At 34.8% G+C, this 13,739-nt stretch overlaps 3 long non-coding RNA genes across 4 annotated transcripts; 1 reads left to right on the forward strand and 2 right to left on the reverse strand.

Moving 5' to 3' along the window:
* Positions 1 to 201: 201 nt before the first annotated feature.
* LOC125681950 (uncharacterized) lies at positions 202 to 2,732 on the reverse strand. Its single transcript, XR_007372372.2, has 3 exons — positions 2,567 to 2,732; positions 1,094 to 1,197; positions 202 to 665 (listed from the first exon to the last, which is right to left on the reverse strand). It is a non-coding gene; the product is annotated as an uncharacterized LOC125681950 (long non-coding RNA).
* Positions 2,733 to 6,003: 3,271 nt separating this feature from the next.
* On the forward strand, positions 6,004 to 7,544 carry LOC125682356 (uncharacterized). Of its 2 annotated transcripts, XR_007372523.2 has the most exons (3): positions 6,021 to 6,269; positions 6,981 to 7,120; positions 7,267 to 7,544. It is a non-coding gene; the product is annotated as an uncharacterized LOC125682356 (long non-coding RNA). The 2 variants fall into 2 exon arrangements; XR_008799946.1 differs by having other exon boundaries at positions 6,004 to 7,158.
* A 2-nt stretch (positions 7,545 to 7,546) lies between these two features.
* On the reverse strand, positions 7,547 to 13,019 carry LOC130051672 (uncharacterized). The gene is made up of 2 exons (XR_008799945.1): positions 12,816 to 13,019; positions 7,547 to 7,741 (listed from the first exon to the last, which is right to left on the reverse strand). It is a non-coding gene; the product is annotated as an uncharacterized LOC130051672 (long non-coding RNA).
* Positions 13,020 to 13,739: the final 720 nt, after the last annotated feature.

Below are 13,739 nucleotides of genomic sequence, written 5' to 3' on the forward strand. Positions count from 1 at the left end.
AAAATCTCACGTCAGCAAGGATGAAGCACAACTGTTACAAGACCAGGAAGAGTCAAATTCATGTGGAGTGTGCAATTGATAATTAAAAACATCCATATTCTAAATCATATACCTTCACATTACAGACATATATATCTGTCCACTAAGATTTTCAACTCTTGTACATTTGCAAGTCCTCTACTAACTGAAGGAAATAGCTGATATGAATTCCACAATTTATTAAATCTTACCTTTGGACTTAGATACTATAAATGTACAACTTCTTACTCATATTATTCTGCATTGTCAAGTTGTATTAAATGTATTCAAGTAAATGATAAAGTGAACATTTATTTAAGGTTGCTAGTCAAAGAAATTGTTACAATGGTGATTCATGCACATCTTTACACTGATCATTTGTAGCAAAAACAAAATAAAACTAATGGAAGAGATTTGAATTTTCACAAGTCTGTCTAGTTGGTTATTGCAGAGAGGGCACAAAGGCTCAATCATGTATGCCAAGTATAATTCCCATAATTCATCTAGAAGAATGAGAATCACTTCCATGTTCATAAGTGTTCAAACTATGAAATCACAAGTGGTGCCTGTGAGGTAAAGCTGATGGAGAACTTGATGCCAATAACCATGGCTCTCTTTGAGCTACAGCGCACCTTCCGGGTTGCACTCTGAAAATTTTACCCCCCAAAAAAAAATATTTAAAAAGACTGACATCCACTATGTCTATATATTCTTTCATAAAAATACCAATGCTAGATAATTCTTCTTTGGACATTCAACATTTTCTTATAGCATAATAAAATTTATTTACTTATACCACTGTCTGATAGAATTTGTAAAGAAAAAACTTCATAATGATATCTGCATTTATTTAGTAAAAAATCCCTATATGTTTGCACAGGCATCCTTTGCTGTTGCAGAGAAAGAACATTTTTAAAATTTCTATATTGTCTGGAGATGCATTCATTTTTGGTGAACCTTCATATTTTGGGATCACCTGAATTTACATGTATCCAAGTATTCATTACAGAATGAATATCATTTAATATTGATAGCTTGACGAGCATATATTGCATAAAGAGCTCTGGTAAGTTACCTATATTCTGATTGCCTGGGTGGATACATTTCTCTCATTGTCATAGCTTTACGAGGTGCAGACTTAGGATGCTTTATCCAGCTGTGTTGTTTGCCCTTTTATATCTAAAAGATTAACATTGTAGTCATTGTCACACAAAACATGTAGATTATGCACACTAAAATGCAAATTCAAATTGACTATCTGGACTAGTCAATATTTCATAATATACATATAACACATTCTATCAATTCAGCTGAAATTCAGATAAACCAAAATTCATAAGATACACATGTATTTATATCTACAATTCCATGAAATATGCCAGTGGCGGATTGAAGGGGAGATAGACAGACATGATTCCTAAGAAAAGAAAAAAAGCTGAAGGGGGGTCTGGGGGTCCTCCCCCAGCGGGGTGTCAAGGGGCAGCGCCCCTGATCTGGGGGTCCAGGGGGCCGAAGGCCCCCGGCCGAAAATGGCTATTTTAACATTTGAAAGCCCCTCAGGAATGACCTCCAGAGACCCATATTAAAGTTGAGAAGGTTTAAAACCAACTATTGACTGCCTTCTCCAGCTATTCCCATTTCCATACATTACGTAGGCCCTTATCGATAGTTTTTACATCGCCACCTCGCTGCACAACGTGTGCAGACATGGTTTTAAAACGAGATCAGTTACTTAAACAAACTGTTGAGTTTACAAACCGAATAGTGAGACGACGATTCAACCAATGAACAATCAGAAGACATATGTAACTTGAGGAAGGTGAAGATAACGAACAGTGATCAATCTCATTTTACAACAAGTAAAACCCGCATCAATGACGGAAAATTCCGGAATACTAACAAAAGCGGATTTTAAAATTTAGAGCGGAAATGAGAAATCCGGAAAGCGGAATTCCGCTTTAAAGCGGAGAAAAATCATGTCTGGATAGATCTCCACCTCATGACCCCTGCACCCCCCCCCCCCCCCCAACGAATTTCTGGATCTGTTCCTGTATGCAGTTTTAAATACCAAATGTATATACTATAATATTATAAATTACTGCAGCTACATAGTGGAAACAAAACTGACTCGTGGGATTTCCATATGTCACTGGTATGATTAGTGTCAGTAAAAAGTTCTGTCTTCATTTCATAGAAATATCTTTATGAAATAATTTAGATAAATTTCTAAATGAAACTGTAAAACGTTCAAAATCATAGAATAAAATAGGGCTATATATCCATGCTATACACAACAGGAAAAAGTTTTATTCTTTTCTAGTGCTCTAGCGTTTTCACTCGATTCAGATTATTACGGGGGGGGGGGGGGGGGTACCACAACATCAATCAAGAATCAGTCTAATCAGAACTATGCAAATATATTGCTGAGATTTTGATCGAGGACTTTCGATATCTTGAACTAAACTCTGAGATATAGATGTATGGGTGTATATGATGCAAACGACTGTATAGTGCATATGATGCAGACGACTCTATAATGTAAACATACCAGTACTTTGTTGGAAAATGTCTCGTATTGACGCTTGAACAACCGCTGTAATAACTCAGAGCTCTATCTAGAACAAATTTTCTAAACCCAGTTGTTATCCACCGCTCTCTCGCTTTTTGTAGTAAGCTATATGTGGTTTTGAACGTAGCGAGTCTAGTACATCATTGATATACCATCCTGACAACTGCCCGGAAGTACGATTTCACGTTATTTCTCGCGAGTCACATGACGAGACTTTCACTCATGTGAAATATCAAAGTTCTAGCACTCACTGTTCAAAAGTTGTTAGCAAGGTTAATTTTTTTTAAAAGTAGGTCAAACTCCAAGGTCAAGGGTAAAAAATGTTGGTACTCACAGAAAGGTCTTGTCACAAGGAATACTCATGCGAAATATCAAAGCTCTAGGAATTACTGTTCAAAAGCAAGGTTAAAGTTTCAGACAGAATGACAAAAAGGACAAAATCAATATGCCCCCCGATCTTCGATCTCGGGGGCATAAGTTCCGTTGGGATCCGGGTTAGAATAGGTCCTCAGTACCCCTTGCTTGTCGTAAGAGGCGACTAAATGGGGCGATCCTTCGGACGAGACCGTAAAAACCGAGGTCCCGTGTCACCGCGGGTGTGGCACGATAAAGAACCCTCCTTGCTCTAAGGCCATAAGCGCAGAGTATAGGCCTAAATTTTGCAGCCCTTCACCGGTAATAGTGACGTCTCCTTATGAGTGAAATATTCTCGTGAGGGACGTTAAACACTATACAACCAACCAACCATCGGGGGCATAAAAGCAAGGTCGTAAACGTTTTCACTTTATATTGTAGATACATACATGTATGTGTAATGTACATAATGACTAGCCACTGCTGGCTCAGGTATTCGTTACTAGCAATGCATGTTCACCTTTGGTCCGGTTTACATGGAACACCAAGCACCATAAGTCATTACATCGGGACCTACATACACAATAAATACACGTTAAGTTACACAGACATTAATACAAGTCATTACTCACATAGTCCACCATACTAGATACGGGGAACACATGTAATTACAGATGGCAGCGCTGCATTACTTAAACTTGTATTAAATGCTTACTTCACGAATTACACTCACTTAGTTCACTAGAAACTAAACTGCATTGATTGTAACTTACACACTTAACAATTATGATAAATTACATTCACATTATGATACTAAAAATACGAGAGCCATATGAATACATTCTACCCACTCATATTTTCTAAATAAATACACACTATATAAACGAAATAAGTTCTCAAACAAAAGCATTAAAATACTTTGAAACAATAGTTATCCGAGGACCGTAAAATTAAAAAGAGAGCCGGAGAGAGAGAGAGAGAGAGAGAGAGAGAGAGAGAGAGAGAGTATAAAAGTAAATGTTTCACTCACCTCATAAGTCGTGTCTGTAACTTTACTCAACGAATTTCGAACTTAAGGTATTCAATGTATAATGACCATATTTCATATCTAATAAATGGATGGTGGAATATTTGTAATCATGGTATCATTTTGAAGGGTTCATCAAATAAAAATAATCCACCATAGGAATTTTCAAAATTTTGTTTACTGCCTGATTTATTTCACCTAGAATTTAACATTGAAGTATATGGGAAAAGCATGTTTTATCACAATATTTTAAAAACAAATTATGTTTTCATAATTATCTCTTGGTAAAAAGTTACATACACTTTCTTTTCATGAAAATATGAAATAAAATTAACACACATTTTTAGAAAATTAGATTTTTCTTATTTTTACAAAGGGCAGACAACTCTTCCAAAAGGTCTTAAGTGCAAAAAAGGTCAGCTTCTAATCATTTACCAGTCATGTGAATTTCATTTGCTTCACTTTCATCATTATTTAACAATAACTTTTTCTGTTGATCTAAATCCTTCAAAATTGTTCATTATCCTTTCATTATACATGGAATACCTTAAATTTAAGAGTTTGACAAAATGAGAATTTGCAGGGACCCTTGCTTTTGTGTTGCGTGGAACACGGTCCGAAGAGAGTGAAATCTTAAACTCAGGTGAATAAATACAGGTATCGAGGGGTACTCTGAAGGGTGTTTGGCTAGAGGGGTCCTCTATAGGATAACTGTAAACATACTATATAAGCATGTAACACCATAAATATGACAGTGTTGATGTCCTGACGTATCCCTCATATATAGACCAAATTAGAACAATATCACATTTTATTATATAGCTAATAAATAGTCTAATATAAAATCTGCGTAAAATCTAGAGAATGTAAGCGTTCAATATCCTGAGAATTTATTGAACGCTAACTTTGCATTGCGTAAATTGTATGCACCCGAAACATTCCGAATATGAGCGTTCAATATTGACGTTACCGTAACGACGTAAACAAGCGAAAATGGCAGACGACGGTCCTCCGAATCTGATAGAACCGGTATTTGATATTTATTTAAGCAAAATGTTTTACTGTACATAAATTAGGATGTCCCCATTTACAAAATCAGTTTGCTTCATGCATTAATGACGGGCTAAATATTGAACAGTTAAGAAATGCATGCTGTTGTACACTGTCAATATTGATGAATTCTCGTCTATTTTAGAGTAGTTTGAGTGAAAAGGGATATAATTTAACAACTAAATACTTTAGCTATATAATAAAAGGGTTATTGAACTTATATAGGTGAATATTGGCACTCGTTGGCTGTCAAAATGCACTCGCAAGCTCGTGCATTTTTACAGCCAACTCGTGCCAATATTCACCTATATAAGTTCAATAACCCTATAGTACAGAATCCCTATATTTGACGAAAGGATATCAGCGTCTTGTAAATAAAATACACTGTAGTCAACGTATATTAAAGATTGCCACACGTTACACACCTCCCCCTTTTTATTTGAATTGGCAACAATACATTGAGATCCATACAAATGTCTATGATTAATCAAGCTGATCATAATCGCTTACTATTGTATTGTTTCCCTGTCCTTGTGAGTAAAGTTGATTTACTTTTCACTTTGAAACTAACCTCTTGGAGAAAGCCTGCTGCCTAATCCATTTATGTTTCATACATAATAAAATGTTGTTTAAATTAAACTAGGCCTAACCTTAAGACGGGAGAAGGGTTGTCACCAGGATTCACATCACTGGTTGGGGTATACCAAGTTTCATGAAAAGGAAAATGGAAACTCGGCTTGAGGGGTTGCTATTTTTAGATTGGGGAAAAACCAAAAGTGTGTAAAATAAAAATATAAATAAATCGTAATTTAGATCAACCACTGCTTCAGTTGTAGTATGACGTCAAAATATAGACCGTGACGTCTTACATCTGTCATTTTAGAGATTCACGGGTACTTTCCTAAAATGCATTATAAACATGATAAATGGCAACATTTACAAGTTGTGTTTTGTGTAACGTACACTTGTTGCTTAGTGACACAATAGGGCTGCACAGGGTTCGGCGAGATTTCGTTTCTGGAGATAAACAAACATGTCGAGTGTCACACGATACTTAGTGCGATGACGTTTTCGATCTTATACTGGGGATATTACATATTGGGAACAAAATTTTTAGTATCAAATCTTGAATAACTGCTCATTAACATCTGTTGTTAAGATTACTTACGTAAAAGAGATGTACTATGTCTGTGGTAAAACACGAAGCTCAAGGTTCCATGCGAGACTGAAGCTACAGAGTCAGCTGTTACGGTATGTTAAATTTTAGTCCTTTGAGAGATATAATATAGATTTTAATTAACAAGAAACTAATTTTTTATTTCCAATAATTCTAAAAGCTATGTGATGAAGTTTTAAAGGTAAGAAAAACCATACATCACCCCCACCCCCCAGCCAAATTTCAACATGAATTAAAATTATCCGCGGCTAGCAGGTTACAGTTATTGTCAAACCCTGAGTATGCATATCAGTATTCAGTTACTCCTAAAGAAAACTACTATAAAGGTGACTGACTCGAACTAACTTAATTTATATGCTTAGATCATAATTGGTAACATCAATAATCATGGAAAACAGCACAATCCATAAAATTTTGTGAATGGGCATAAGAAAGAACAAATCACTGCACAGCTGGCATTATTCTCTATGTTTTTGTATTTACACAAATAATAGATAAGTGATAGCAAATATCAGTAAAATATAATTGAAGAAAGCTAACAAATAATTAAAGGGGAAAATGTATATATATTTATTATGTATTTGTATTATAAAACTGTCTTGATCCCAGTACATTTGTTTGATCTTTGTTTATAAAATGAAGACAAACTAGTGATTTATTATAGTGAGAGTGTGCAAATATTATATTCATATTAAGCAATAAAATCATTATCATAATTGAAAACCTCATAATTATATAACTTTTTTAAATTCTACTTTTCAAAATGTATTCATTTCAATTATTAGATGTATAGGAATGTCTTGAAAACAGATGTCAAACAATCATCGATGTAAGATCTTAAGTCTGTACCACCTCGGGCTCAACAAACCAAAAAGGATGGGCTCTATTCCTTGCACTGTGCAGATAACCGAATTGTCAACAACAGGTAATCACATTTTGATGAGTTACTGCTAAGCTTTACATGTAAGAAATGTCAATATACTGTATATCATAAGATTTGGTTTCTTATAAATAGGTGCTTCTTTTTTATGTCAGCATTTTATAAGATTATTCTGTTTCAATCTTCAACAGCAATGCATTGGAAACTGGTTCCTGACCATCTGTACCCATCGACTTGGTGGGTCTACTGTGAAGGACCTGATTTCAAGCCATGACTCTCCATCTACTTCATAACCACAAGACAGGCACTAGTTATTGATAGACTTGTAATCTCATGTCATTGCCAAGAATATATTGTACAATTTGTGTGTCATAAATGATCAAATACTACCACTCTAGAGGAAAAATCAATTAAATGTAGGCTTGACTTATGTACATAAGTATCTACATTAAATTGTATGAAAAGAAAATACATGGTGTTGAAGACTTTTATTTTATTTTTAATACTTAATCTGTATTTGTATATCATAAGATATTAAAATCAACAAGAGCAAAGCAGCTTTCATAATCTGTCCTGGAATGGATTGCTCTGGTAATTCGTTAATCCAGTGTCACTTTTCACAATCCAATAAACCACCAAGCAGTAGGCCCATTATCTTCAAATAAACTGAAATTTAAAAAAAAATCACTGTAAATAGCAAAGAAGAATAGTGTACAAGGAAATAATAAATGCATTATGGAAATAAAACTGCAGAATTCAGTTAAATATATGGAAATGAAAAATTACACATCCCTTCCATTGTTAGATTCAAGCATATTTTTCTGCATCTGCACAACTGTTACAAATAAAGTTTGAGATTAAAAGATTGATTGATGTCTGATAAAAATCTAAATTCTTATCTTGATGGGTCAAAAACAAATCAATGCATGAAAAGGTGTGTTTTCTACATGGGATATACTTTGATGGTATCTAAATATTGATATTGAATAAAAGTTGACCACAGCGCTACATGTACATGACTGTATTAAATAAATGATTATATTGCTTTATAGAATTATTTGGATCAACATTCATCAAATTTAGTTTCATAGGTAGGGGTGAAAATACTTGCATGTGAATTAATGTAGCAATTCGAGTGTTTTGTCATACATTTAAAATTTTGCCCTAATTCTTAAATGTGACATTCACAATATCCGAAACCCATATTAGTCCAGTACAAAATAAATATAACCGGGACAAAATTGCAACAGAATTTATTTTTATCACATATGGATATACATGATGATAGAAGCATCATATTAAAAATCTAAAGAAATCTACAGCGGGGAAAGTAAAAAACGTCGAGTTTAAAATTTCGCATACCGAACAAATTCGCCGTTGCAAAAACAGGTTACCGTACGCAACGTTACTTGGCTACCGTAATCAACAGTTCACAACAACGTGCTGTGTACAACTCCTTTTGTGCGCTACATGCTATTTTCATGATGTATGGTAAGGAAATATATATACAAACCATGAAATTAACATCATACAGTTGTTTTAGAAATATTTTATACATTTAAAACTGTCGCCACTTACAACTTATTTCTTATCGTCTGCTATTTATAAATATAACTTACATCTAAATCCTTCAAGAAGCTATACGATACGATTTTCCAATTTTTCAAGTTTGAGATTGCAATTAGAACTGACATAAAATTGCATAAAAGCATTATTTAATCAAATAAATGGATAGACTGACTTTAAGTATTTTGTATTTAAGACTAACTGTGTAGGAACATCGCGGCTGCGGTTTTATTTCTATGGAAGCCCATAAAGAAGAAAATGAGGTAATTATAAGCCAATTTCTTTTACGCGTTGGTTTTCAAATATTTAAAATTTAATTTTAATTTTTATATTTGAAAAATAATTTATCATAACAAATTATTTGGTTTCCGATAATAAATAACGTTCAACTTAAAAATCATGCACTCGGGGAAATAACTAAGATTTAATCAAATATTCATTAAGCATACTCGGCAAGTAGATAATTGTTTTATGCATTGAAGATTCTGATACCATATTTACAACATTAATACATATAACTCTATTATCATATTATTTTGTGGTTTAAAATGAACGGTACATTCTTTTGTGACAATATTTCGCACATTATAAGGAATTATAAGGACCGTGCTATTTCAGTTATCGTTGATGAAATATGAATTTTTATATCTTTTATCGTGATTTTTCATGAAAACACTGTACATGATTTTTAAAAAGATTACGTTTTAACAATGAAGTTTTCATAAGTAAATCCAAATTATTATTATTAATTTAGGTTGGGCCATTTATTATTATTGTTATTTTGATTTGTATTGTGTTATTTATTTTGTTTTGTTTAAATTGCCTGTTTTTCCAAAGATGAGGAGATTGAAACAAGAAATCTCAAAGCTAAGCAATTTATTTTCCTTTGTTCTATAGTATAATTCTAATGAGCAGGAAGTTTAGAAATTTACTTTAAATATCATATACCCTATTACACCTTATTAATTGTAGTATCATATAGGTAAAATGATTTCATTTATTTCTAAGAAGACTTTTGAGTGTTAGTCATGCTTATGTTATGCTTAGATACTTTCGGTCGTTTTACTCGATCGCATATTAATATCTTAAAAATATCAATAAAATGAACTTCCATTATCAGTAGATATTATCTATCAAGAGGTTTAAATGCGTTAATTCAAATTGATGTCTATTTCAGTCCGGAGACGATCTGGCTTTGTATTACACTTGCCAACTTTGTGGGGAAGAGCTTGGAAACAGTGAGTACTCAGTTCTTACTGCAAAAGGATGTAGAGGAATCATTGATGCAGGGAAAATGAGGAAAGAGAATATATACGTTTCTCCAGGCCAGAGAGTTCACAAGGATTGTAGAAGCAAGTACACAAATCTATTGACAATTAAACAAAAACAAGCAAAATTTGAAAACTTCTGCCAAACCCCAAATTTACGATCTAAGGAAAGCTTCAATCTCTCAACTCACTGTCTCTTTTGCGCACAACCAGCAAAAATATCTGATAAAAAGAAGAGGCCCAAATGTTTTCCCAGTCAGAACCTCTGATTTTCAAAATAACATTCTAGCAACCTGTGAGGAAAGGAGAGATGAATGGGCTCTTCAAGTAAGTGGAAGAATACAGTCAATAAACGATCTTCATGCTGCAGACGCATTATATCATCAACCATGCAGTGTAAATTTTCGAACCCTTAAACAAATTCCCCTTGTATTCTCACCATCCAAACATGTCAAAAAGCCTAAAGGTAGACCAAGCTCTCAAGACACAAATTTTCAAAAAATAGTAACCATAGTGGAAGAAAGTTATGATCAATTTACCTTGGCAGATCTGGTATCCCATATGAGAAGTGTATGTGGTGATGAGACATTTACTCCAAAACACATGAAACGTCGATTGATTGAACACTATGGGGACAACATCATTTTTACCACCGAAAATGGAAGACCAAATATCATAACTGTAAAAAAGGCAGTTGCTCCAATTTTACGAGAATTTCACGCAAGACCAAAAAACCAGGATTCAGATTCTGAAAAACGATCCATTATTGAAACAGCAGCCAAACTGATCAGAAACGATATGCTTAATATGGACTCGAAATCTGAAATGTATCCATCACCAGCAGACATATCATCCACTGAAAAAAATCTTCAGTATCTTCCAAAGAGTCTAGTGAATCTTCTTCGTGAAATTACACTAAGCAAAACCGATTTGAAAATTGCAGCTATTGGACAGGCCATTGCACAAACAGCAAGACCTCGAAACCTGCTACCACCATTACAATTAGGACTTGGTGTCCAACTGCATCACCAGTATGGGTCTCGTTTTCTTATTGAAACTCTGAATTCTCTCGGTTTCTGTTCGTCATACTCTGAGGTAAACAAATTTGAGTGTAATGCTGCTTTACAACAGGGGACAGATTTGCACGGATTCAAAGGTAAAGAATTTATCCAGTATTCCGCAGATAACGTTGATCACAATTCGTGTACTTTAGATGGAAAAGGCACATTTCACGGAATGGGGATCATTGCCTGTGTAACACCGGGACTAGACAACTCTGGATCTTCAATAAGAAGGCTTACAGCTTCTCAAGAGGAAATAAAGAGAGTTGGTAATATTGCTGTGAAATACTATGAGCAGACATCAAACGTATTTTCAACACTGACGTACGACGAACTGAAGGAGATTAGAGAAATTGACAACCTTTCAAGACTGGACTTAACTTCTTCCCTTCTCTGGTCATTACGAGAGGAACAGCCTGGATGGTCAGGCATAATGCAGACATGTCATAAAGGAACACATCCTGGGAAATCCTCTGTTAAGTTCCTTCCCATGATAGATTTGAGTGCAAGCGATTTAAGCTGCATATACAGTACAATGCATTTTGTGTGTGATCACGCTAGAAAATACAATGTCTCACCAATCCTAACGTTTGATCAACCGCTCTTTTGGAAAGCGTCAACTATAGTGGAAAACGAATCTTCAGAGAGTCCTCTTAAAGATGTAGTTCTTAGGTTGGGAGCTTTTCATACACAGATGAATTTTTTGGGCTGTATCGGACACATCATGGGTGATACTGGATTACAAGCCGTTTTAGAGACTGTCTATGCCCCAAATGCAGTAAGCCACATTCTAACAGGAAAAGCAGTAAGTAGGGCTGTTCGTGCACACCAGCTTGTTGAAACTGCATTGTATTCTATGCTATGGTCCAGATGCTTCACTGATACATGTCCGGATATGAAGGTTAGTGTGACAACAGGATGCGCCGAGAAAGCCTTTGAGGAATCCCTAGATTCTTTGTCAAAAGAGAATAATGTACCTCCAACACAAAGACCTCACAAAAATGATGTTTTTTTTGAACGATTGCAAAAGTCATTCAGTCTCCTCCAAGAGAATGCAATGTCAGCGGAGGACTTTTGCGATACAGTTGAAGTAAAAGCACTAGAAGAGACACCACTCAGTCAAAAGATATTCTTCATAATCATAATTCTGACCTGTGTTTTAGATTCATTTAGGTCATGCTAATGATGCTTTGGATTCTGGTATGAAACAAGTTTAACACAAGATTTCAGAATTGAAAACGTGCAAATGATATAAAACATGAAATTCTACCGTTAGGCCAACATGGACATTTTAAGGTAGAATATTTATGAATGCATATATACATACATTTTACAGACCACATGTATATTGTATCTCCATGGATAAACTCGATGAGAGTCTAATAGATCAGTTAATATTATTATTAAGCTTGTCATCAGTACCGTATGCTGTATTTCATAGATCTCATCTGTCTTCTCCCATATCATTGACGGATCCAGGATTTCCGAGGGGGGGGGGGGGGCATGTAAAAGTCAAGTTATGAAATATTAGCCAAAATACTCAACCATTGTGGGTGCCAAATCTGGAGTTTTCATCTACATATGCCAGTAATGCCTTTGTGGCGGAAGAAAAGGGGGAGGGCTAACAATCTGCCACTATATGAAAGTCGAAACTATTAAACAGCTGTTAAATGGTGAAGAGGGGGGGGGGGGTCTTTATCCTTCACACCGTCCTTAAATAGCTATTGCTTCTGTTGTTTTTAGTCATCTCTGCAAATGTAAATGTATATTTACGAAATATTTATTCGTGAAATACAGGGAAAACGTGTAAATACGTGTTTTGACATCGATTGTTTACATTAGTACCTGCATTGGTTTCCTCGTTTTTTCGCCAACCCGGGAGTAGATAGGATCCTGGACATCTTACATGTTCGCCGTAAACCAAGTTGACAACACGCAAACACGAATAAAAAGTTATGATCGTTTCTTTTAACTTAAATAAGCCAATTCACAGTCTATTGCTATGCTGAGAAATGTGTGCTTGTCTCCGGAAGTTCTCCACCGGAAGCGAGACTGTGTGGCCCTATTTGGAAATTCCTACTCCGCCTCTGGAAATTCTAGAGTTTACAATAGTTTCCCCGCTAGATGGCGTTTTTGTAAGTAGAATATATGCGAGAGATTTCGAGTATTAAGTGGGATAAAGTCAAATATATAAATCAACAGCTTTTGAAAACAACATATTTGACTTTTCATGCTTGATGCTTACTGATTTTGACTCTTAGGCATCTTGTCTTAAGACTCTCAATATATATTTATGAAATAGATTAAATTTCACCTGCTTTTAAACGTTTCATTATAATTAGAGGCCTATATGGAGACACCTAACTGTTGAGACTTATAACGCAATCATTGCCGTATTTACCGGCCCTTATAGCTCGTTCGTCCCATTAACTGTTTGCCTCATCATTATTTTTATGTCCTAAACGTTTATATGGATTTGAAAGCAATCTCGTAATTTTTCAAAAGCATTATTTTGTATTCATTTTCACTAGCCAAGCAGCTTGAAGAAATACACACATGTAGAACATTTCATTTTGTATTTCAAACGTCCAATGTGATCTTTAACAGGTAACAAGGACTATAGTGGTTTTTTGAATAAATACGTCCATTACATGAGCATATATATGTAACCGTCATGTATTTACTAGTAATCAAAACACAGACTGGTGGTTCGGGTTCTTAAAGCTCTTTATTAGATCCTAATTCTGGAGGATGATCTAAGAGTATGTA

Source organism: Ostrea edulis, chromosome 2 (assembly GCF_947568905.1).
Source record: "Ostrea edulis chromosome 2, xbOstEdul1.1, whole genome shotgun sequence".
Classification (NCBI taxonomy): Eukaryota; Metazoa; Mollusca; class Bivalvia; order Ostreida; family Ostreidae; genus Ostrea; species Ostrea edulis.